The 26,521-nt window shown below is 35.8% G+C and overlaps 1 protein-coding gene across 12 annotated transcripts in view; it reads left to right on the top strand.

The window, feature by feature from the left end:
- The window catches only part of GALNTL6 (polypeptide N-acetylgalactosaminyltransferase like 6), a 554,330-nt gene that overhangs the window by 8,041 nt on the left and 519,768 nt on the right, over positions 1–26,521 (top strand). For 5 of the 12 annotated variants that reach the window (XM_080590193.1, XM_080590197.1, XM_080590196.1 and 2 more), the window contains exons 3-7: positions 517–591; positions 19,471–19,605; positions 20,448–20,588; positions 24,898–24,967; positions 25,255–25,408. The gene's annotated coding sequence lies outside the window, so the exon portion shown is untranslated. Of the gene's footprint in view, positions 1–516; positions 592–18,247; positions 18,613–19,470; positions 19,606–20,447; positions 20,589–24,897; positions 24,968–25,215; positions 25,409–25,912; positions 26,455–26,521 lie in introns of those variants that run through there. The other 7 variants (XM_080590195.1, XM_080590199.1, XM_080590198.1 and 4 more) reach the window with 7 other exon arrangements.

The raw sequence follows: 26,521 nt of genomic DNA, 5'->3' as shown, positions 1-26,521 counted from the left end.
TAACAGAGGAAAAGGATTATAGGTAACAAAGCAAAGATTAGACAAAGTTGTAGAATTATACTGAATAAAATTTGATGTTCCTAATGTATAGAGTAACAGCAGGGAAACATGTTTAAATGATTACAGAAATTTTTATGGGAAACTGGGAATTTCAATGCCTATAATACGTGCTGATGTTAGAGGAACTGAAAAATTGCAGACATAGAAAGCCTCAAAGAAAGACTGGAGAAGAAGAAAATTCCTGAAACTGCTACTACTTTATCAAAATGATGCAATGCCCATCTATGATGCAATAACTTAGGCAACATTTTCTGTAGGGGTGTAACACAAAGTTGTCACTTTGAAGCTGAAAATCCCAGTCATTCCTACAATAGGGAAAAACAGTGTGATAAATCTCAAGTCACATACAGGGAAGACTGGCAAGAAAAGGTGGATGAATTACCAAAAAGGAAAACCATACACAATATGATGCTAGGGAGGGCAATCTGCAACTTCTGTTTCCCCTCTCTATTTCAGAAAAGGCTGGTGATTCTGCACAGAAGTATAATATGCTTTGTAAGACCACTGAGACCTTCATAATACTGCTTGAAGGTGAGTGTGCATCTCTTGGTAACAGTCAGTATGAGTGACAGAAAACACAATGCATTTCAGAGGGTAAGTGGCATTAATAAATTCAGTCATTGGACAGATTGCAGATATGTGGAATTTTGTTTTATACAACAGGGTTCTGCAAATTGTTGTCTACTTCATCTGGAAAAGAAAGACACAAAATAAAACCTTAAGAGCCAGTTCCAACAAGAGCCCTAAAAGCCTTAATTCCACGTCAATCTCATTTTTGGCTCTGGGTACATCTATCCTGGTGTCTTGGCTGGTTTGCTAAGTGTGAGTTGGAAACTGCAGAAATTCATGGATTGCTTAGCAGGGATGGGTCCAACTGAAAATTCGGTACAATGGACACTTACAAGTACCTCGTGCCCAAAGTGCCTTTGTACTCAGAGAAAAACCTCATAATATTTAAGATACATGCCATTACTGAAACATAATCAAAGTCAAAATAGCATAAGCTAGAGCCGTGTGATACCAGCAGTGGCATCCATCTCTCTGGGTGTGATTAATTTAACTTCTTTAAGAATAATACCTTTCCCACATTTCTGTCCACTCTAACAGGTAGACAGTGAGAATTTCAGGAAGTCCTTTGATCTGTGCAGGTCTTCTGCTGTACAGTTCAGGAAAGGACCAGACTCATTCATGTTCCCATAAATTTAGTCAAACTCCTGACCAATTTAGCATGGCTTGTACTCCTTGCATTTGCAAGAAGGAGATGAATGTCTGAACCAATTTCACGCAGTTTACTAGAGATTTAGGTTTTGACAGTGTGCATTACACACAGCTGTGGTGTCTCATCAAAGCTAGTCTCTTCTCTCTGTGCTGCATAAACCAGTCTCTACTATTCTTCACTCAGTTCCCCCAGTTGTCTTTCTCCTCCTTTCTGCCTGCTACAGAGAAGCGTGATGTGTTAATTAACTAATTAACACATCATCTTTGTAATTAACCTGGCCTTCTTTTTATGCTGACTATCCACACCAGGAAGAAGGATGTTAGGTGTATCAATTTACAGTAGTCTGAAGCTGTTTACAAGCATATAGGCAGTTTAAAACAAATAGTATGTTAAGAAGGTCTCAAGACAGAAACAAGTTTTATTACCAGCTACTGAGGTAGTAAAAAATGACATTTTCATTAGAATATTATCTGTGCTGTACTTTCTAATACCCAGCTTGGGAAAAGATGCAGAGATTTTGAGGGAAAAAAAATAAGGAAAACATGCCCCACTGGGATGAAAAGGGAGGAGGGAAAGATTTGTCTGAAACAGTCACCTGCTGGAAGGGTACAGTATCAGAGGGAATGTTTTCTGACAGCAAACTTTGGATGGGGAATTAGTTGTACTCTCTTGCTTGGAGCATGCTGCTTTGCATAGGTGGGTCTCCTAGGGAAAATTCTGCTACTGGGTGATTAGCAGCAAGGGTATTTCAGGGATAGACTCGTGCTTTGTTTTATTTGATTTAGGTGGGCATTGCTACAGAGAGATTTGATTTTTGATTTGTATGGCTGTGGGTGTCACAAAACATTTTTAAATGTCTAAGGCTAATTGAGAAAAGAGACTTATGTGCCACTGTGCAAAATACTGGAGGTGCCTTGCTTCTAAGTGATTGATCTCCTGAGTGGAATCCAAAACCTGACAGGAACAGGATCAGTGTAGAGATATATTTAAAATCTATTCACTCTCCAGAGCATAGATGACCTACCAGAAGCAAATAAATTTTAATTTTATCTGCTTCAGAATACTCGTGTGAAGACAGATGTTGACAGTTGTTCTTTAAAAAGAAAAGAAAGCAGGGGAGAACTGGACCCCATTAGTTGTATTTCTGTAGTGGTAATGGGAGCTGACTGCTTATGTACAGATTAAGTCGTGAAAGTCCACAGTATTTTATATATTTTACCCTGTTAATATTTCATGAAAATACATAAATAGCATTTGAAATGCATGCTTCACTCAGTAGGTAAGTTGTTTTTCTTTCATAATTGTACGTTTTTATTTTTGTTCTCTTCTTTCACGATTCTTGGTGAGGCACAGGAACAGGTCGCCCAGAGAAGCTGTGGATGTCCCATCCCTGGAAGTGTTCGAGGCCAGGCTGGATGGGGCTTTGGGAAACCTGGTCTGGTGGGTGGCATTCCTGTCCATGGCAAGGGGGTTGGAACTGGATGGTCTTTAAGGTCCCTTCCAACCCAACCCATTCTATGATTCTGTGACCTTTCTAACAATCGAGTAACTAAAGAAAGTTGATAACATTCTTCCCTTGAAATGTGTAGAAGAATTAAGAGCCTGCTAGTGTGATCTTGTGAATAGCTTGTCTCTGATGTCATGCTATGAATACTTCTAAGCAATAAGAACTGTGGAAAAAAAAATGGCAGTTTCTTCTATGATATTATGTTTGAGATTGTGTGGCCTGTCTAGTCAACTCTGACAGTGCTAAGGTGTTTGTGGAAATACACTGAAGCAAAACTTTCAGCACCAGAGAAACTTAAGATAAAGACACAGGCGCCAATGACAATTTGAAGTGTTTTAAAATATTCTGAGATAGCTGAGCAGGGATTTGCAGAACTATAAATTCTGACTTAAGTGGCTATCTTCTGTCTAAGTCATGTTCCAGATGCTGAAATTGTATTTTAAATCAAGCTGCTAAAGCTTAGGTAGGAGTGACATAAACCCATAAGAATAATAGGTTTTTCATTCCTCAGGTGTGGTGAAGAAAAGCAGAAGCAGATGCTTTTTTTCCCTCACCTTTCTTACAGTCTCACAGCTTTTTTAAAGAAAAGTAAGAGTTAGCTTTAAGAAGCTTCCAGAAAGCCTGAAAGTTTATTTCTAGAATTGTGCCAGTGTCCAAATTTAGTGCAGTAATTAACTCATCCTCAAATAAGGTGATTTTTCAAATCTTTTCTAAAGAGAGAATCCTTTTTTTTATTGCAAATGAAAATTCAGGAGCACCCTCTTGAATGTGGTGCACCTGTTTGATGAAGCATGTCATGAAGGATGCAGTCCATATGCTGCTGTGTGACTCACGGGGGAGAACGTCCTCAGTGCAAGGGAATGCTGTCAGCTTATACAGATTTTTAGTTTGAGTTCATTTGCTGTAGTTGTTCTGCTGGAAACTCAAAGGAAAAAGAAATAGTGCCCAAGACACCTGTAATAGATTTGGATCCTTAGCTGAAAGAAAGCAAAACCCCATGACATTTTTTTTCTTTGCTTTGTTGCAATCATCTTCCTTGGAAAGTTTAACACTGGTCCTGCAGATGTAAAGCATTGCCTTATTCCTATGTCTGTATAGTTGGTTAGAATGGGAACACAATCTGTCAGAATTTAGTTCACATTATTGAAAACGTTTACTAGTTTAATTCCAGAAAAAGTGCCTTTTTGAGACATGTCATCAGGAACTGATACCAATGGGCCTGAGTGCTCGAAAGTTTTGCTTCAGGACCTGCCCACTATTTCTTGTAACTGCAGGGAAGGGGATGGTTGGAGCAAGCAGATACTGCTCTGTGTGGCCTCTGAAAAAGCATCTGTATTATTCTGAATGTCCTCACTAGCTGTGGGCACCGTGACGGTGTCTTTGGAGATGCTGGGGGCATTCAGTAGCTTTTGATACCGACTCCTCTGTTTGTTAGGAGGGATCTGTACCTTTGGATTCTAGCTAGGAGCAGGCTGCCTCCAGACAGGAAGAGATTGGCTTCCCGGTGTTACTCCAGGGATGCTACCTGCCTTACAGCTCTTCTTGTGTGTTCTCCCATCCACTTAAAAGCAGTACTAAGAATTTTCATTCATACCAGCACAAACGTGTTCACTGAAGCCAGCGGGGGCTCTGCACCTGTGCTGTGTCCTGCTGCTTTTCAAGTCAGCATTGCAAAGTAACAACACAGCACTCAAAAGTCAGGTTCTGAGCAAGGAGTAACTTACTCTTTCTCTAGTTTTCTACTGCTGGTTCAAGACAACAAGGAGAGATGACATGGATGGACAGTTGTATATTTTTTGAAATTTAAAATAAAAAATCTGAGCAATAAAGAGCAAAATAAACTACATGTTATATCCTGAGCAGCAGCCAACTAAATCGCCCCTGATTACTCCTGACATCAGCCTCTGGGATTCCCTCTTTCTTTCTGAACTGCATGTTGCAAGAATTTACAAAATAAAAAAAAATTTCCAACTGCAATTCAAATGATAAGTGGTGCATGCTAATTACATTTTATATGGTGATTAATTAAAAATAACCATGCAAATGTCTAATGTAGGAGTCACTCGATTCACTAAGTCTTCAGACACTGCCTAGCTGCCCTAGGCATTTGGTGGTTAGGCAATTTATTCAAGCTTTCAAAATATTCTCAAAATGTCTAAGATAATGAAGGTTCTTGAAAAAGTTCCAGCTAGCTTAGAATGTATAAACAGAGGTTTCAGAACAGTAAAATAGCACTGCATATATTTGCATTTTTGAGCTGAAGTGCTCTGTGTATACATAAAAATAGAACAGGAAGTGAATAATAGAGATTCTAAATAATCTGAATATTTAGCTGTTTTGCAGGCTGCAGCACACAGCAGACCAGTTCATAAATAATTTCATTGGCTCAAGAAAATTAAACAGTCTTACTTAGGTCTAACATTTTCTTTAAGTAAGAAGCTTTTAATATACACTGGACTTGCCTTATTCACAAATAAATATAATTGAATCAGTAGAACAATGTCATAACGGTGACAATTCAAATACAGTGAATTTTAATTAGTGGAATATGCGCTTTATGGAAGACGTTGCAATGGTCTAGAGAATGGGAGGTTAAAATATACCATGTGAAGAACATCTTCAGAAACTAATAAAGCTTACAGAATCCTAATTTTCCATTTTTGCTAATAGCAAAATAATATAAATACTTTCCAGTTTTAGGATCTTGCTCCATGTGATTTTTATTTTTATTTTTAAATAGAATTGAATTTGGTGAATAGATGATTGAAAAGAGAATGAATGTGTCCAAGAAACCCCCTGCATTTGATTTATTGTTTCTTCTTACATAGGAAACAGCACTCTAATGACTATTGCCATGATTCTTCTTAGAAGAAATACATGCATTTTTCCCTGTATAATACAAGAAAATATATGCTGTTCCTTAACATCTTACTTTCACAACTTACTATTTTTTAAGCCTCTTTATGAAATACCCAGCTTTTTTTCAGCAGAGGTGAATGAGTCTTGGATTATGACAAATGGTCACTCCAGTAAAGGAATAATCAATAGAGCCATCTTGGAAAATAGAATGATGTTGTAAGGGTATTATCCATGTTGTTCTGGGCCACTTGAGAATTGTTTCATCTCTGAAATTGTTCCAGTGTATCCTACAAATACAACAAATTTATCTGCAGGAATGTTCTAATATCAAAATACAGAAAAATTAGATCAACAGATGCAGAATGCATGTACTTTTTCCATGCATTAACGATGTTCCTGCTGCTCTACCCATTTCTTTTGCAAGAACAAATTCAGTAATAATGGGTACTTGTTTTCTGGGACTATTTTAGTTTACACAAGGCTATAAATAGAGTGAAAAGCTTGTGTCAGCAGGCATCCTACCTGCAAACACTTCACAAGCATAAGTGAAATTAATTGAAATGTTAATTATGAAATATTTGTCCTGCTTTTATAAATAGCAATATTTCTTGCCATGTACAGTGAAGCCCACAGTAGCTGAGATTATATGACACTTCCAATTATTCTCTAAAATACATTTAACACACAGAATAATTATTTTACTTTTAAAATTTGTTTACTATTCAAACATTTAAAATAGAAGCTGCATAGAATAAGACAGAGATATAAAAAGACATACAGTGGTAGATCTTTTTAGTCAACCTTTGTTCATACAAGACTTGTAACTTGTTTTGTAAAAAAAAATTATTACTGTATGATATTATTTTTCTCAGTTCTAAACGACTCATTGGATTTCAAGCTATGGGATTCAGATTACTTCCCATTGGTAGTGGTGGCTGTAGATACATCAACACTGGAAAGTCCTGCCTACTAAAGAACCTTCTTTGTGTGTCCAGAAATGATATGTCTTGTGTCTGTTATTCTGGTAGTTTCTGCAAATTATAAGAGCTTTATCTGTTTACTGATGACCTACCAGTGAGGGTGTCCAGTGTATTTTGAGGAACATTTCATAGCATTTACAAGGTGATGCTTTGGGAATTGTGCAATTTACAGGGGAATATCTAATAAGCTCTGTCATTTCACCCAGAAAGCCGTGTGGGTAGACAGTTTCTCCATTTTCTACATTATTGAGGGCTTGCTTTTGTACCCCCAGGGTTTCCTGCAGGGTTTTAATAGCTTTCCACATTGAATGCTGGGTTTGGAGGCTGACAGATGATTGTACAATCTCTGAGAAAGTTTGCATTGTTTTTGCTGATTTTTTTTTCTTTGTTTTGTTTTTCCATCTAATGAACCTGTTGACTAGCTCTTGCTTAGTGTGGAGGTTTAGCTGGAGACTATCCATCTAATGGAGATACTTCCTTATTGAACTAAGTCCTGAGTTTTCATAAGGAGTGCATTTGATCCATAAAATCTCTCTCTCTCTCTCTCAGCAGTAATAAGACCTTTTTCACATTGGTCAGCAGCACAAGAAATCTCACTAGGACAAGTAAGCAGTTACTCAAAACATCAGTGTTGTGTCTTCCAACCATGCGGCCTTTGTTAGGTGAATGACAAAGGACACAGCTACTTCGGAAGACCTGTTACTACTCTCTGCTTCCTACCCACACAGTCAAGAAGTACGTGGCTTCCCTCTCCCATCCCACTAGGGCCTGATGACACTCGCTTCCAGTCTTTGTTGTAGCCTACTACAAGTACAGGTCCACCTGTGGGGGCAAACATAGTTGGCACCTCTGTGACAGTTGTTGCATTGAGCAGGCATTGGCTCCCTTTGTCCCAAGTATCTTTGTCTCCTATGTACATGCAACAGCTACATTTAGTCTGTGGTGCAATATAATGCAACCAAGTTGCTAATTCTGATGAACCTAAATAAGATTGCTAATCAAAACCCTATTCATTTTGCCTGAATGTGGCTTTTTTTTTTTTTTTGGCAACTATTAAAACTTGAATGAAATGAAAAATTCTCTAATATAATGTCTCACTGAAGAAAAGGGAGAACAAGGTCAGAGCATACAAATGTTATATATCTGTTAACATACAAAACAAAAGCATCATAGGTGTTTATATTTCACAGCAACAATAATGACCATCTAAATCTTAGTTGTTCTTTTGTTTTGTAGTTTATCTTCTGAATTATTTCTAAGGGATTTTAATACGAAAACTTAATATAAATATTCTGCTGGTAAAAATACCTAAATGTTTTCTAAGCTCACTTACACTTTTTACAGACCCAGTTGCCATAACAACTTGAATTGTCACTACAGTAATAATCTTTTATTATGAAACAGTATTTTTCACACAGATGCTGTTTTCATAAGCATCTTGACCTTCATAAGTGAAGTTATTTAAAAATATTTTCTGGAAAATATTCATAGTTTTATAGGAAAACGTATGCAAGGGATAATTTCCTTGTTGTTTTCTTTTAGTATAAAAAAATTAAGTCTCACCTCAAATCTTACATACATACATTAAGAGGCTCTTTACTATTTCCTTACACATTCTTTTTTTTTTTTTTTTTGTCCACTTAATTTTTTGGCTTATGAAAAGTAGAAGATGTAAAGATTTTTTACTTATTTATTTAAGTTGCTTCTCACATGTTTCCCTTCTCACATTTACAAGGGTGTTAGTTACTTGAAAGCTGATTATTTCTATTTATATATGTAAGAACCTGACACTCCAATGTAGGATCTTAGGAAACACCTTCAGCTTCAAACAAATATAATAAAATACAACATATACATAAGTATAATCAATAATATGTAGATATAATGATTTAATATATTATTTATATATGTAGTTTAATTTATGAAATAATAACAGCTTACCCTTTCTTATGCAGCTTGGTATAAGTTATGAGAGAAATGCCTCCATTTTTTCTGGGAAAAATATTCTTTTCTTTTTCTCCCATGCAACTTTTGTTAAGGATATTATTTTTTTTTCAACAAACTTCCATTTATTTCTGCTTTTGCAATTTCTTATTTTTTTCCTTTTGTGATTTTTCTTTTCAGTCTTATTTTTGCTGTATGAGAAGCTGGTTTCCAGCTCTTATTCTGGGTCTCTGAGGATAGAAGAGAGTCAACCCCTAGTAATGTATTCTACAGAGAGACTTAGCAAAGGAATCAAAGCAGTTAAAAGTTTGGTCTTCTAGAGAAAATTTTTTCCTTTATATATATATAAACAAAAGACCTGAAACACCCGTAGTTTTCAAAGAGATGCTATTCCAAAACAAGGTATTTAAAAAATAAACAAACGACAACAACAACAAAAAACTGTACATGTAAACATGTGTCTCTGTCAGCATGCTAATATTTGTTAAAAGAAAAATTGGATTAGGCACTTAATAATACAGGTTAAGTATTTTAGTTGCTTCAGGTCTGAGTGTATTTCTGATGCCTATTGTTAGAATCATCTTTCCCCTACCAGTGTGTCTTGCCCGAGGGCCACATGTTTTTGAGGTTCTGTCCTGGGAGATGAGAGATGTGGAGATCTGAATCCTTTCCCACATTTTTGAGTATGCTTAGCACATAGATTCTGTGGAAGAGGGTTTAGCAACGGTATCATGACTGTTCTGACAACAAGGGATCATTACTGATACTTTTTGCTGTGAGTCCCATCCTATAGAATGTACAAGGCAAACTTTGAGAACATCATGTAGTATTCTCTGGGGGATTTTCTGGAAGAATGTGAGCTTTGTGACTCTTATCATAAGTGCTGAGCAGTAGATCAATTTTTTCACAGCCAGGAGGTATGTAAGAAACTTTAAGATGGAAAACTTCTGTAGAAGATAGTTGAAATAAACCACTATGAGATGAACTTTGAGTCGATTTTAATGCTTGTGATTTTGCACTTGGACTCTTGGAAAACTTCAGCCAGGTCCTGATACGGATGTTTTCCTTTCTGTTGACTCTAGCCTTGAATTCCAAGTACCAGTTGTGGATTTTTCAGGTATTTGTTGGCCTCAATACATTTTATGTTCCCAAAGTCATCAAGCAGCAAAAGTTTCTCAAACTAGAGTGCAGTGTCAGTGCAATTTTTTTTATATCTCTACAGTGCTGTATTTGTTGTATGTATTGAGAGACGAATTTTGTCTCCAGGTAAATCAATGCATCTTTTCCCACAGGTTTATATGTAAGTGAAGTTGAGTATTCATTTTTTGCCCTTCTGTTAAGAAGGCTTAATTAACAGAAATTTGCCCTTCTGTTAAGAGGCTTAATTAACAGAAAATACTTGAGTGTGTTCACTGTTGCATTTTCAGTTTTGTCCTTATCAAGAGCTTTGTCCAGTAGTTCCAGTAAACTGATGCATTTCTGAAGCATTGCGAATGTATTTTAAACCTGCATTCTAACATCCTAAGGACTCCTAGTGTTAGTGATACTATTTCTACAGTTGTAATAACTGTTGGTAGACTTTCTCTGTGAAATTGTATTTAAAAAAAATGTAGAATATCTTTGTCCTGATACGAAGAGTTTTTGACAAGTGCAATATCTCAACATTGAACTTTTCTGGTACTAAGCATTTTTTTAGATCACGCTTTTTGCTTCAGAGTACCCAAAACTATATCCATTGTAATGAAGTTGCTAAGCCAGTTCATTTCTCTCTTGTTTGTATGCAGCATTCTTGTAATTGGATTTTGTGTAGAAGACTACAATCACTAGTCAGACACTTTATCTGAGCAATTTTACACTTCTCTAATTCTGAATCTATCGAACTGTGCATATGTAACAGTGCTAAGAATTCTTGAGGTTATCTTTGAATGCCTGTTAATGCCCTAAATGGAAAAACTGCAAGTGTTCTAATTTTCTAGAAAGAAAGTCCCCTAGTAATATATTTTATAAAGAATTAAAAAACTATAGACAGTTATTTTCTGTTCACTCATTTGGTAATTTGTGGATTTCTTCATGCTGTACAGCTTGTTTAAAAAATGTTCACACTTTGAGCAATTGCACTGATAAAGCACCAAAATAACTACTTACTGCCATCTTTCATTATTTTTCAGTTTCATTTTGCTATCATTACCTCATTTCTCATTGCTGTGTAGTCCAATACTATATAGTAGTTCTTTAGGAGAAAGGGTACTAGCTTTCAAATAGGTACAAGACCATTTTTATCCCTAATATTTACGAATATGCCTATTCTGTAGACACAGATAGTATGTGTGCGTAGCAGATAATTAGTTATATATCTAACAATTCATAGTGCACGTATACTATTAGTGTCTGTATAATGTTCTATTTCTGCATCATATCACAAGATAAACTGCAGGAGCAGTACTGCAGCCACAAATTTATGGTCACATCATAGAGGCTTTGAAGTGGTTACACTGATAGGTAGTTGTTTTAATAATTTGAAAACTTATCTTCTACATGTTGAGAGCAAAGATTCAACAGTAGTTATTCTAAGAGCTTTTCTGATAAGTTGTTATTGTATAGGAAAGGCATTAAGTCTTTCATTTAATGTTTGGATAAGAGGGTATGCTACATTCAACAAGGGTTTAAATAATTTATAACGTATTTTTATGCCTTGAAAGTGACAGGATCATATTCAGTGATAGTCACTCATCTCTGGAAATATTTTTTTTGTTATTAGAACTAATGAGAGAGTTTTTACAAAAACAAACAGATTTATCTCTGATCTCCTTTTATCCTAATATGTAATGAATTCTGGAAAAATAAAGTCACCTATATGAGATCAGAATCTGATACTAGGATTAGGCTTGTGCAGAAATGTGTTTTACTCCCAATTAAGCTTTGTGCACAGGCTGTTGGAATGCAGGATTGTACTTATGATGCTGTAGGAGAAAATCTGTGTGCAGGAGCCAAAAAGCACTCCTCCTCACACAAGCCAGGCAGAGGTATACCCAGCCCAAGTCTGCCATTGTATATTTCTCCTGTCCTTGAAGCAACATCAAATGATCAATGTCATGCAGAAAATCTGGGACCCTGGAAGGGCTCCAATATTGTATTTATAAAGGCCAGTAAGATCTCTAAGTCAGCCTACATTCAGGTTAGATCCCTGGGGCTTCACTGTATGAAACCGTGTGTCATTCAGCTACTAACAGGGGTGCCTCGAGCATGGGTTAAGGAAAATGCTGTATTGTAACCTGCTCCTAACATACACAGCTTCCAAATTTTAATATTAGAGTGGCTTTGGGAACGCTGGTACTGAGGGCTTGATAGGTGAAGTGAACAGTCATGAGAGAAAGTAGATTGACTTGATTGTTGTGTAGTCGTCTGTTTTATTAACAAGGTCTATACAGCACAAATCTTCCACGTTTCCCATTTCTCTTTCCACATCTTGTTTTGCAGCAGAGATAACACAGTAATGCAGTTTCCTATTCTATGCTGGCCTATTGCGTTTAGGTACTAAAAATGCTAATTAATGAGCTTTCTTTCCATCCCCTCTTCCTTTGTTAAGCATGCAGTAAGCCTGCCAGAATCATATAGTACTTAACAAATGGGCACGTTAAGAATTAGCTTGTATTTTCAGGGTCAGTTTGGAGAAAAAAAAATAATCTTCTTTATGTTATGCCCTTTCAAATTGCACTTGAGGAATTTTCTGGGTCTTATTTTGCTCTCTTGTCATTCAAATTCAAAAGGCTTTATTGAAAAACTGATATGAGATTGTTGGCTATGTTTGTTAAGTGTGATGAGAAAGACACACAACCCTGTTGGGCTATATAGTTGATTATGTTGTTGTTTGTTTGTTTGTTTGTTTCCCATGAATAAAATTAAGTGATTACACCTAAAATGAGTTCTTAATTATCAAGTTACAAAAATGATTGTTTAACTTATATTGGTATTGAAACTAGGGACCAAAGGTACTAAATTTAGACCTACAAAGTTTCAGCTCAACTCCTGAACTTAAAAACTTCGTTCATTACGGTTTGAATGTTGGTATTGAAATCAGCAGCAGAAAAACAATAGAAGATTACAAACTCTGTTCAAAGTCCTACCACTCATCCAGGTGGTCTGCAGAAGAGGACAAAATATCCCATCACATTAGAGGATGTTACACTTGGGAGGGTCTGCAGTTCTAGTGGCAGAACTGTGTAAGATTGAGTCCAATGAGCATTATATTTTCTTCTCCAGGTCTTAGTGTTTTCTGTTCAACGATACTGATGTTTGGTTTTAACAGCATAGGAAACATTGTTTTGTGTGCTACACTGTAATAGTGCAATTCTAATAGCTGAAACCTGGTTAAGATGAGTATATGCCAGTTTTTGTTCAAGACTTAGCAATCTCCAGGACTGTCCTTTTCAGGATTTTCTTTAATGTTAGCACAAGGCTAAATGGAAAGTCAGAACATCATGTATCTGCCCTCCCTGTGGGTGTTTTGCTACCATGGGACTGAACTGCAGTTTCACAGACTGTTTTTCCAGTAGTTAGCAACAATCCACATGGAGCTGTAAGAGCAGTATATAGTTTTTGTTACCCAGGAGGTCAGGTGGTAAAATATCCCTCAATGCCTTCCCCAGTGGGAGAGACTTCCTGCATTTAACCTGATTCAGTGGCCTGTGCTGAAAGAAATCTAAAATTTGGCATTCTCATTGAGTACTGTTGCAATACAAGCCAAAAGATTTTAGTTATGGGGCCTGTTATAGAATATAATGAAAACAAGACTGAAATTAGCTTAATCTAGCTAGAATCAAAGGGACCTTTTCAATAGGTAAAACAGAGGGAGAACAGTGATTTAATTGTTGGACCTGGAAGAATTAGGAACAGTATCACAAAAGGAAGGCTACAGCTGATGGCACCACTGATGATGGGTGCTTGCAATGTAATCGAGCCCTCGGTGTTTTGCATGGCAATAAACTAGAACTAAGCTATTATATTCAAAAGAATATGTAACTGCAACCAGAAGATAGCCATAAATTCTAAGATTACTGCACAGGATATTCAGAGCTGTCTGAATAGCTGTTTCTTGTTTGATCATAACCAATACACAACATAAATGCCCCAGAGAGCATCAAGGGCAGCTATAACTTTGCTCTAACTTTGTACTTCAATTAGTAAGAGAGAGGTTTTTTATTTCCCCATGGTTTCTTTTTTCCCCACTAACACTATGAATATCCAACTTGGCCTTGTTAATGTTTGAAACTAGGATGTACAAAGGAATACAAATATGGTGTATTATGGTATGTAAAATTTGAGTATGTTCCATCAAAGGAAGGTTATTGCAGTGGTGCTTATAACAACTTGTTACAAAACTTGTTTTTTTATAGTAGTTATCAATCTCTGAGATTATTTTAGTGAGTAAAAAGTAATTAATTCTAATATTGTGAAAAATATTTATTTTGTGTAATAGATTCCAGAGCAGCATGAATATGGGGGTGAACAAGAAGGAAGTGTCATATTCAAAACCAGGATGCATCAAGTAAACTACACACACATCACAGGAGAAAAAAGTACACTAAAGAAATTGTACTGACTAGAAAATTGGGGTTGATGCACTTGGAGAGAGTATTCTTAGCTAGTTTCAGAAACTCCGAGGGAAACTAGCACTGTTTTTTGTTTTTTTTTTTTGTTTTTTTTTTTTTTGATAATGTATTTTGAGTAAACTGGCAAGAATTACAAAATGGTATATTATTCCCTAAAATAAGGATATCAGAGAGATATAAAAAACAAACTTCCTTTTAAAATGGTTTTCTTATATTTTATGAAATGATAATCTTAAAAACATAGGTAAGACACATCTGGAGTGCTGTCCAGTTCTGGTCTCCTCAGTACAAGGGAGATATGGACATACAGGAGCTAGTCCCATGAAGGGCCACAAAGATGGAGGTTTGGATCACCTTTCATATGAGGAGAGACTGTAGAAAGATGAGAGACTGTGCACTGCCACTTGCTGCTCCCTGGAGAAAGTACGTTCCCTCCATGACTTGCTGCTAAATTATAATACTTCCTGAATTCATAGAGTAACTTCTTGACCCAGCAACTGCAATGATTCAGTTGCATCATATTACACAGCAGGAGCCTATATTGTACTACCTCTTTTTATGTGACATGGTTTTGAGATATCAACAGGATATAAAGTTCCAACATTAACCCTTGCACTATTTTCCAGTGTAAAACAGCTTCTATAGTAGATTGTTCTTGTTTTCTCAAGACAAATCACAATTGCAATTCCAGATTTGTTGAACAGATTTTCATCTGAAATCCTAACTATCCTAAGGAGGAATAGCAAATTAATGCTTTTGTATTTCCAGCTCTCTGACTGTTGTACTGCTTTCAATCATTAGTCTTTGTTAACAGAAAGGTACAGTTTACATCAGTTTAAAAGTTTACAGGAAAGAATTGCAATGAGGCAGGCTGATTCATATTGTGTTGCTTTGGTTATAGAACTTTGATTTGATTACTGAGTTAAGATCTTCCTAAAAGGTATGATAATCCGTCAATGCCTTCAGTGGAATATAAAAAGCAATAAAACCTTGGAAGTCCATGAAAATATCTGTACAATAAAATAATCTTTCTGTTTAATAGTTGAGGAGGTTATATTGCAAAGGCAGTCTGCTCTAGGTGTGCCTGCTTGAGCAGAGTGGTTGGACCAGATGACCTCTAGAGGTCCCTTCCATCCTCAGCCTTTCTGGGATTCTATGATTATGATTTTATTAGTTTCAAAATGTCCTGAGAAATTGAAAGACTAAACTGGAGTGGTGTTTCAGTCTTGAAGAATCCAATACACAGCAAGATTAAAATTAGATAAGACAATGTGTAATATGATATTTAGTGGTTGATGTACCTCTCAATATTTACTTATCGTGTAACACAGAAGTTCTTTTACCATACCCCAAAGGAAAAACACTTGAATATGACTTGCTAAAGTTGACCTTTACTTACACATAGTGACTTTTACATGGCAGTATTATGATAAACTGACTCTAGCTTCAGATTTATTACTCAACCCTGACCTTTGGTTATATTAGAATATTGCTTTCAACCAGACTAAATAATAATGTCTTTATGAATGTAAGGAACTGGCAGATCCGAGATGTCAATTGCCAGCTCAATTTTCCTTTCACCTGGGAGTACAGCATGTCATAGTGCTTTATTGATCTGAGAGCCATTAGAGTTCAGTGTTATAATTCTTCAGTTTTCCACACCGTGCAGTATAGTGCACAGTAAAAGAGATGAAGCGTGAACTGGAGCATGACTTCAGTTATGACTGGCCACAATTTGGAATGTCTATTTCACCAGAAATAAATGTAATTATCTTGAAATTAATTTTCTTCCTAAATTGAGACTTGTAGTCAATTTTGTTAGAAAAGGTATTAAAGAATCTTCCCAAAAGTATCATTGTATCATATTTTTAATATATTCTGGAAACAAACTGTTTTTGAGATTTAAGTGCTTAATTTTGTTGTTATTAGAATGCTTAAAACAATTGCATTGATAGAACTGCATTATGTTCCTTTTGAGTACAGTATAGTAAAATGTTTTGATTTCATGATTGGGTGTAATATTCAAAATGAAAGATGTCATTTTAATGCAAACAAACTTTTTGAGAACTTTTTAAAATAAAAGTCAGTGATGCTGATATATTTTGCTGATATGTTTTGATTTAAAAAAATCAGTATCCACTGATACAAATGATTTGAGTAGTCAGAAAGTTTTCAATCAGCTGTAGGTTAGAGGATAATAATGAATAAACACACCTCCTTGTCATTTCAGGTCATCAAACATGAGAAGAACAATTCCAGTATAAGAATGTCTTTCAAAGTGATGCAGCGGCTTTGTGTGCAATTGCTTTTCAGATAGTGACTGAAATCAGGGGGATATTAATTTTAGAAGGGACTAAGATTATAATCCTGTAGAAAATTACGTTATTAAAATAATAATGAATTTACTTAACCTCTACATAAAGATTAAAGAGTTTGGCTTGCTATTATTGCTATTGGTGCCAGGGTTATTCTGCATACTTGCCTGCTAGCATTCAGTTCTTAGCTAATTTTTTCTGTGTTCATAAACTCATTAGTTGTTATTGAGTCTTAAAATAGCTATATCATATGGTACAGTGCTGCTATATGGATGAAGAGTGGAGCAGATTATTTTTCCTTTCTAAGAGGTTCTGTATCTTTTCTAGTGTAATGTTTTAATGGTTAATTTGCAGATTAAGCTATGTTGTCTCTTTCCAAGTTATTTTGATGTATTACTGTTGACTGGAAATATAGTTAGTAAATGGGTAGGTATCTATAATATAGAGATATTTTAATGAGACGTTTTCTGGAAAACACGTTGAATTTTTTATTCTTCCTGTGACATTTAGTTAGTAGTAGAAAAAGAAAGAAGAATTAGTACATTACTAGTAGCTAGATTAGCTTTGTGTAGCTCTGAGGTTTAGTATTTCTTTTAATCTAAATACATGTTGATATTTTAAAAACATTTTTAGACATTTAAAATGCCTAAATTTTAGGCGCTTAATTATTTTAAGAGTACACTTTCTTTTTGTACTCATGATGAATAGAAACGTACTTTAAAACAGATCAGCCTAATAAAGGAGGTGATAAGTGAAATAAAAAACATCAATATTGTCTTGCAAATAGTGTCTTCAAAATTCCCATTCGTAAAATCTATTTTTGTGTCTATTATACTTGAAGATGTGCATAAGTACTGCAAGTAATGTTTTACGCTTGTAAAGGTCATCTTTAAAACTCGCTGCTAGTCATTCCAGCATCTCAAGACAGCTTCTTCAATCATCTTTCTTTAAAATCAGAACTGCTTGCAACAGGTACAGGATTTCACTAGTTAGTTGGAGGTAACAAAGTTACCTATAAAATGTTCATGTTACAGCAGAGGTGCTTTCTGCAAACAAATTCACTATATGGCACTTTGCAAGCAGCCATCTGTCAGCAAAAGGCTTATAGAAAAAAATCCCACCAACTATTGCTTATTTAATTTGACTGATTGATCTGATGAAGCCAATACAGCAGAAGCAGTTCTTTACTGCAAGCACTCTAAACTTAATCTCACTTAAGGGGGTGGGGGGGATGGGGGATAGAAAGGGGAAAAAAATGGAAAAAATTCAATTGTCATTTTCAGCTTTTTAAAATACTCTGCATCTTATTTTACAAAACAAATACTTGTTCCTATTATGCTGCAGGAAATAAAAACACAACTTCTCTCTAGAAATTACTGCTTAGCTTATTGCTGTTTTATGAGCATTTCTTCCCCCTGACTGAGAACATAGTTTAATTGCTCAATAAACTTGCAAGGCTTTAAGACAAAAAATCTACAGTAAAATTAAATGAGATTTAAAAAATGTATGCTAAACAATGTGTCAGTTCATTACTCCAGTTCTGGTGTCTTTGAGAGCTGAGAATTAGAGGGTCAGGTTCATTAAAACTTATACTGATGTCAGATGAAGTTGAGGCAGCATTTTTACCTCACAGAAGGTATTCAAATTTAGCAAAAAATATCAAAAATATTGTGGAACTGATCGCTACTGGAGATGTGAGCTCTTGCTAAAATAAAATACATGGATTTTATAAGGCAATGTGATATTAAATGTAAATTGTTAATCATTCCACAATCCTGGCCAGGATTAAAACATATTGACAAGACAAATATTATGACCAGTTTTACAAACATTTGCTTTCTTATATATATATATTTCATTGCCTGTCAAACATTTCATCTTGCATCACTAGAGAGTCTAAAATCACTTTCTTCTAATGCTAAAACCAAATGGACTTCATTATAATGAAAATAGCATACTTTATTCTTCATTATTTTTTGTTTTGCCGTTAACCTTTGTATCTTTCCATGTGTTAGTTATCTTTGTCCTGCAGGTTGGAAAAGAAAGAATTCTGTACTGATAAGCCTATATTCAGTAACAAGATAGACTCACTGTCCCTGGCCTCATCTCCAACCACAGGGTCAGGACTTTTTCTTTCAGGTTTTAACACTGAGTCTTAGGTATACTTTTTGTAAGAGGAGTGTAAATCTTCATAAGAATATGCATAGCAGAATCACTGAATCTATCACAGTTCTCATGATCAATTATTAAGTTTAGATTCCATTTTGTGGCTACTAGTTGCCACAACTAGTGGGTCTGAAATCATCTGTTAGCACAGGGAAATTAATGGCCCAGTGTTGCAGCTCCTTAGCACAGAAGGTCTGTGGACTTGAATGGGAGTTCTCAAATTGTAGCTGAAACATAAAAGTTTTCATTTTGGATTGATCCTGATGCATTTTGTCCTAGGAAATCTTTCATTTTTATATATAAAGAAGTTGTAGTTATTTATTTTTTCTAGCTACTTGAAGGGTCTTCAGAAAAAAAAAAAAAGTATTCCTTGTTTTGTTCTTAAATCTGGTACTTTTCATGAAAAACAGGCCTAATACCAGGACGCATTATGTGAACATTTAAAATGTTCTCTGCTTTGTTCTCTCTTAGATCCAAGTTTTGTTATTTGTGTACAAAGACAACCAGATCCTCAACAATACTGAACTTTAACTGAAAAGTCCAGACCAGAGTTTAGAGAAACCTGTATATTCTCCCCACAAAAGTAGTTGTTGTCAATAGTTTGTATGATTGACCATGCGTGTACTTTTCTTACCTTATGTTGCAACCAACAATATGTCTGTGTTGTGAAAGATTGGCTGTTTTTTGGGATGGATCTCCTACCCTTTCACCTGACAGTCAGGTTCCCTTTAACCAGCTCTCAAACATAATTCCAACTAGACCAAGGCAGAGCAATAACCCAAAGCTTTCTTCTCTTTTCTTTCTTCTCCAGGTTCTCCCTGATGATTGACTGGCTCACTGCAGACAGCCTGAGAAGTTAAGAAATGTACTTTTGATCTTTTTGTAACATCAGCGAAATGAAATTAGCGGGAATAGTTTTAACTTCACAATTTGCTGGAAGACAAAGGTATGATCAAGCAGTGTAGGTCACACCTGGATGGATCTGGTTATGGGAGGACAGCCAACTGCCAAATTTCAAGGAGCATGTGGTGGCAGACTTGCAAACCTTGTGTCAGCTAACAAGCTGACTGAAAGCTATGGTGATGTTTTTGCTTTGAGGCAATGAAAGACTCCTTCAGATCTATGCAGGCCAAATCCTTTCACTCTTTACTTAACCGTTGTTAGTTGGATCAAGAGCCTTTCCTAGCTCTCGATAATTTGTTATACAAGAAGACACAGTTTATGACTGCTGCTGAAGTTGTAGACAGCTGTTGAATGTCAGTTAGTTTTGCATTTTATCTGACCCCAAGTGGGTCAAATATGTATTAGTGTAAGAGTACGTGATTGTACTGCATGAACCTGGGTGGATATGTATACCTTCCTACACAGAACTTTTCCTAAGAAATTCTCTATGATTTGTTGAATGAATTTGTCTTGTATTTCATTATTGAGAATTTCTATTTCAAGTATTTTCTGAATAATCTTTGAATAGCTCATCGTTCTACCAAAGACACACTTTCACCTGCTTTCAAGTCTTTTAATTTTTTAACCTGGAAAGCTTCACTGCAAAAGGTCAAAGCTGTGAGGAACCTAAGGCATTGTGGGAATTAACATCTTCCATTCTGATAACATCATAAAAGTAGTGCACTTATCCTTTTTGAAGGAACATTGTAAATTTTGAAATTAATTGACTGATTTTCCCACAGTGTCATTTTAGGAAACAGAATCAGTGCTCAGTCTGAAGCATTTTTTCCTGCTTTTTAGCACATGAATTATAATGATGTACTTTGGTATTTTTTTGCATTTTAGGAAACAACAACCACCAATTGGAAAGAGCCCTGCTGCTCTTCAGGACATGCAGGAATTAGTAGACAGAAGTGGAAGAAACTTTTTTTTTTCCTCTGACAGGACAACTGGATCAGAGACTGAAGCAGGGAAAGTACGGAAGAGGTATCTATCTTTATCCCAGAGCACTAAGGGAGATGATTCTTTGTTCTTGGTTGTTTTGTTTTCTGTAATTAGAATATATTTCTCAGTCTGGATGCTTTCAAGTTGTAAGTGGCTCGGGATGCACATAGCAAATTATTATGCTGCTGGTCTATATGAGAAGCTTTATGAGCCATTCTATATCCTGATTTGTTAAAGGAAAATAAAACAGCAAAAAAAGTAGCTGAAAGGTACAAAAAGCATTGTTGCTTTGTTTTTCCTATTTATGAAGCACTGAACTGTAGGTTACTCTAATGACAGCTTGTATTAATTTTAACAAACTTGAAAATCTTGCTGACTAGTCTAACATTTAGGTGCTTTTTCATTCTCAATTTCTCATCAGCCTTTAGCTTTCTGCTGGAGGCACCACATTTGTTATGTTAGTGTAAATAGCTAATTACAAGCAGTGATGAAATGAAACTCCACCACTGATAAAGCTGAGAGGCTTTTAAAAGCTTCATCCCACTCAGTTAAAAATAAAAGAATTGATTTAAATTAAAATACATGGATTGTGATCATACTGGGTTTATTAATACAAAACCCATTTTGGAGCTGCTTGCTAAATAGCTCCAATTTTGTTAGAAAATATTGTTTCCTAAAACTAGCATTTTCTGGTTCTTGCTCTCTACTTACACACAAACAGTGGAATTTGTCTTCCGAAACTACCCGAGGGATTTGAGGATTAAAAAAAAAAAAAAAAGAAATTAATGCCTCTTCTCACAGATTGTTCTTTAACTAAAGGTTAAACTGTATAACAGTTGAAACTCTGGTGATCCTAAGTTGTCTGTTGGAGGTGATCTTTAGCCTTTTGTAAGCAGAACTTTATTTTGCAAAGACACAGGGGACATCGTAGAGTAGATAGGGTATGAAGCCTGATGTCTTGTATTGGAGAGCTGAAGAAGAGAATACTTATTACTGTGGGAACAGGGCACAGCAAGTTTCTCCTCTTCAGTTAAGTTTAGGAAATGGAAAACTACTGGTGGTTTATGTGGATCCTTAACCAACAACTGCATCTACTGCTGCTACTACGTTTGTTTATGCCTAGGCAGAGTATACTTTACATGTGGCCTGTGAACACTACAGCTCTTAATGCTTTCTTTGGCCATTTTTTCATATTTCATTATCCTGTATGAAATTCATTCTGGGAGCAGAGGATCACATGAGAGTCATAGAAGTTGTCAAATTCAAACCTAAATGGGACATGGATTATGTGCTGGCCCTTCTCCAAAGATGAATTTTACCTTTTTCTGCACGAATTTCTGACTTTTCTTCCATTGCGTGAGACCTCCTTTTTCTCTTCATCTCTCCTTGATTTTTTTTAGAAATTGATATATATATATTAATGTTTTATTAAAGAGTGTGACAAGAATGCTGACAAGAAAATAATGTCTTTTATTTCTTATATCTTAGTGAGATTGGTTAGGAAAAAAAGAAAAATAAGGAAATATACTGGCACTTCGTAATACCTATTTGTAAATAATATCCTCAAAATTTTTTTTTTTCCTGTCCTGTTTCCATATCAGCATATGCCCTAGGGGAATGTTACAAAAAATGTAAATCTGTTATTACTATTTTTTCATTTCCATGATATGCAAAAAAAAAAAAAATCAATATTCCAACACTGTAGTGTTTTGATCCTCCAGACTTTATTGCACATGAAGAGTGCATATTGCAACCACAGGTATTTGCTACTATCCTGGCCTTCCTATGATTATTGATGAAAATAAAGGTAGTACCCTGTCTCAAATCTGCAGAAGTTGATATATTCTGCAATAATGATTTTCTAAACATCAGGTTATAGAATTTGCTTTTTAAACCTGTTTAGCAATGTGCCATCAATAGTTGTGTTTTATAAGTGAATTCATTTGCTGTTTTCTCAACTAACATTGTCACTTTTACAGATTTTTCACACAAAGTTTGTAAGCAAATATTTATGCAGACAGTAATTCAGTTTTCTGTGTACTTCATGAAGGTCACATTTTCAAGGAGAGTCTAGGCAATTCAGGGATAAAATTCCTACACACATAAGAGCACAGGCTATCTTTATGACATTGTTTTGACAGAAGCAGAAATCAAGTATATTGGATGGAAGGGAAATTGTTGGGCTAAAGAGAAAATACTTTATTTGTTGCCTTTGTGTGAAGGAAAGAGGAAAAGCAGTAAGCAGGCACAGTTTTCCAGGGGTATTAAAAATAGTCAAGTGTTAGAACTGTGTAAGCAAATGTCTACTGCAAGATGGGAATTGGAGGCATATGGCAAAGCTGTTGAATATCTTATTGCAGGAGTTGTAAACTGATTTCAATCTAGGTCAGTCACTCAGAAATCCCTCTTTAGAAATACTGTACATATGGGCCAAATGTAACGTTTTATTTTTGTTTGTTTTTAAATTAAATGGAAGAATTGTCTTGTATTTTTAAAGTACCTTTAAGAGGCAGAAAACATAAATGAAGTGTTTTATATCAGGCTAAATAAATGAAAGTAAAACAATGTTGTTTTCCAACTTCTTTTTTATGCTACAGCTTTGAAGTGCAGCTAACTGTACGTTACACTGTTATAAATATGCTTCAACTGAAGAGGTGTTCAATTGGCTGTTATCACTTTAAATTAATCAATGCGTACCTCACAGTCAGCTGAAGCTCATTTTCATGACTGTGAAGTGCCATCTTCATCTTCCTCTAGCACAACATATATACATGCTTTCCTCTGCAATATCTTTATAATAGCTCTGAAGTGATCTCCAGGGAGCATACTTGTCATGAGATAATTACTGTCCTGTACTATATGAAACTCTTGGCTGCTCTTCATGCTTCAGGATATCCCCGGAGAATAATCACTGTACCACAATGTCTTTTCTATTGTGATTTAATATCTCCTTGCAGTGATTGACAAATCAGTCAAGATAAAGTAATTTTATCTTGTATCAATAGTTTCCCAGCACAATTTAAAGTGAAAAGAGATTGGGTAATGCTGCTCAGAAGAGTACAATCACCTTTCTTTCTGACATTAGACTTCAGCTACCTACATTTAAAATGCTATGATACGTGACACCTGGTAAGCTCTTTCTTCTCAACCTCTTTCTATAATCAAACCTAGGATTTCACTGAATGTTCCCCACCTGAAAATACACAAAGCATAGCTGCTGTTACAGTCTTTAGATCTTAATATACAGAGATGGCATTTAAATGCACAGCTGGAGAAGGAGCTGGCACTTGGGCAGTTCACAGTATAGGTCCCGTTGGGGTTAGGTTGCAGCTGCCAGGTCAGGTTGGCTTGTGCAAAGCTGATCCAGATCCCCAAATACAGGAGCAAGTAAACCAGGAGGACCTGTGCAGGCTGACTTCATTGACCCGTGAAGGGAGTGGGTAATGTTGAGGAGAGTCATGTGGTTATGTCTTTCCTGGGAGAAATGTGCTGGTTCTCCTGGGCTCTCCAAGCAGTGGGATTTGCATCATGGTCAGACAAAAATTTGGGTATACATCTTCTGCAGCTAAAGCTGTTGGCTGATACTGACCACATGCCTCCCTCGCTGAGCTTCAGGGCTGCACAGTGCAGCTTTTCACCTTGCTCCCCTCCCAGCCTCTGTGGCACTTAGTTGCTGGAGCAGCCCCTTCCTTTGTGGGTACACAGCCCACATCACTTGGTAAGATACTCTGACCTACGGCAGGAAGAAGACCTGGTCATGGTGTTTTGAAAGGAAAAGGGGTCAGAAGCAGATCCAAATGTATTTTTTAATTGTCATATGAGGGATGACTGCTTCTTAAAGACAGGAGTTTGTGAATGCTTTTGTGATTGCACCTGCTTTTGAAATACACGCACCTGCTTTCACAAAAGGAAAATATTTTTTTTTTTTTTTTAGTGCCTAGGTAAAGCAGCAAGGAAGCATATGGAAGAAGGCTGGCAACCATTTAAATAATTGTATGATTTATTATGAGAGGAAAAGTAAAGTTTTATGTGAGAATTTCTGATCGTCTTTCTCCAACTAAAAGACAGAAAAGAGACAATATAGCGATGATTCGTGATGCAGTTTATGATTTGCCCTTAAGATATTTATGAAACTATTATCTTTATTTCCCCTTTTTCTTCTCATATAATTTGATTTGTGGGAAAATTAATAAAAGAAATTACATACACAAAAGCTTAGCCCATAACTGCTGCATACTCAAATTGATAAATGTGAACCATACTCAGTGTGATATTTAACAGAAATGAAAATATGATGGTACTAAAGTTATATCTTTTTTTTCTCTTCATTGCCTCTGCTATTAAATGAAAGGAAATCTGAATATTATGCATCTTGACAATGGACTCTTAAATAGTGAAACAGCATTTAGCATTATTAAAATGTGAGTTATTCTTGCAATTGCAATTTTTTTCAACATTAAAACAGTGATTGATGTACATAACTTTCAGCTGATAAGTCACAGAAAATACAGTAACAGTAAATTTCTTAAAGCAATTAAGTTGTCTTTTGTTAACATTGAAATTACAGCCGAAGAATATTTATTAGGTTAACGCATGTATTTGTTGCATATATAATTGAGATTAAGGTAGAAACTAATCTAAACTGAATCAAAATGTTTTTTTTTTACAGATAATATGCTCCTAATAATATGTCTGTTTTCTTGGACAGACAACAACAAGCTGTGTTGCCTTGATGCAGAAGTGGAAACAAACAGCCAGAAAATTCAGCACAGAAATGAAGCTTTAAAAACAGAGAAAAGTCTGTCCAGTGCTTCTTTCTTTTATGTTGTGGTGTTGTGGTTGCTGTTTTCCGTGAAGAAAATGTGAATAAGAACTTTTTCCTAGTTTACACTATGTTGATCTTTGTATGTTGTAAGATCATGAAGAAAGGTCTAAGATGCTATGGTGACTCTGGCTTTAAGAGCCTGAGAAATCACTAAAAACACTTTTTGATTTGAATGAAACAAACCCTTCCTTAATCTTTAGCTAGAAGTATAGTGTTTTTTTGTTCCATTAATAGGATATATATTACCAAATATTGCCGTACTATCCATGGTCCACAGATCTGTGTGGACCAAGTCATAAAGTGTTTTAAACAAAGCAATAGAGCCTGTGCATAAAAACAGAAATGTGGTTGTCATCAGGTGCTTACAATACATATAAAATGATCTCTTTAGAATAAAATTTACCCATCTGCAGAAGAATGGGATGACTGCAGCCCATAATATAAGCATATTTCCCAAAACATGTAAGAGGTGTTATTTTCATCCAGCATTGTTGTCAGCACCAGAGTAATAGAATAATTTTTATTTTTGGTTTATGTCCAGAAGCCACATGCAGAAACATTAATTTACATCCATCAAGTATTTTTCTCACTGTCAGCATTACGTCTGAAAAACACTACAGTGAAAGTAGAAGAAAAAGAAGTCAGTCAACCATTTTTCATTATGTCCTTGCTATGAGTGAAGCTGTGTGTGCTGCAGAACATTATGCACTGCTGTCACTGCAAATTCTTCCAGGCTCCCATCTGACCCAGAGGCTGCAGCCCTGGACTAAAGCTCACAGACCTTCAGAGAGCACAGAGACTGCCCAACAGCGTCTCATACACTAGTTCCTAAGAGGACTGTAATGACACTTTTTCTACCCTTGACTCTTCTACGCTTGGAGGAGTTCAGAGCAGAGGAAGAGTGGATGAAAATGAGGGCAGATACTCCCTTTTCCAGATATGTTTTGTTTTGTTTTTAATCAAGTCACATAGAAGACAGGCAATGGGGAGAAATAAGAAAGAAAGGCTTGTTGCTTGTAGAGACCACAAAAATCTAAAGAAAAGCCTGGAAGAACAATTTGCATAAAACAAAGACAAGTACAGGTAGGTTTGTGCAGGTGAAACAGTGCTATGGTGACATGCAGTAGCTCAGATAAAAGTGACTTCCCAG

Source organism: Anser brachyrhynchus, assembly GCF_964034855.1.
Source record: "Anser brachyrhynchus genome assembly, chromosome: 4".
Classification (NCBI taxonomy): Eukaryota; Metazoa; Chordata; class Aves; order Anseriformes; family Anatidae; genus Anser; species Anser brachyrhynchus.
Note: the sequence above shows the minus strand (reverse complement) of the source record. Positions and strands in the feature narration are given on the sequence as shown.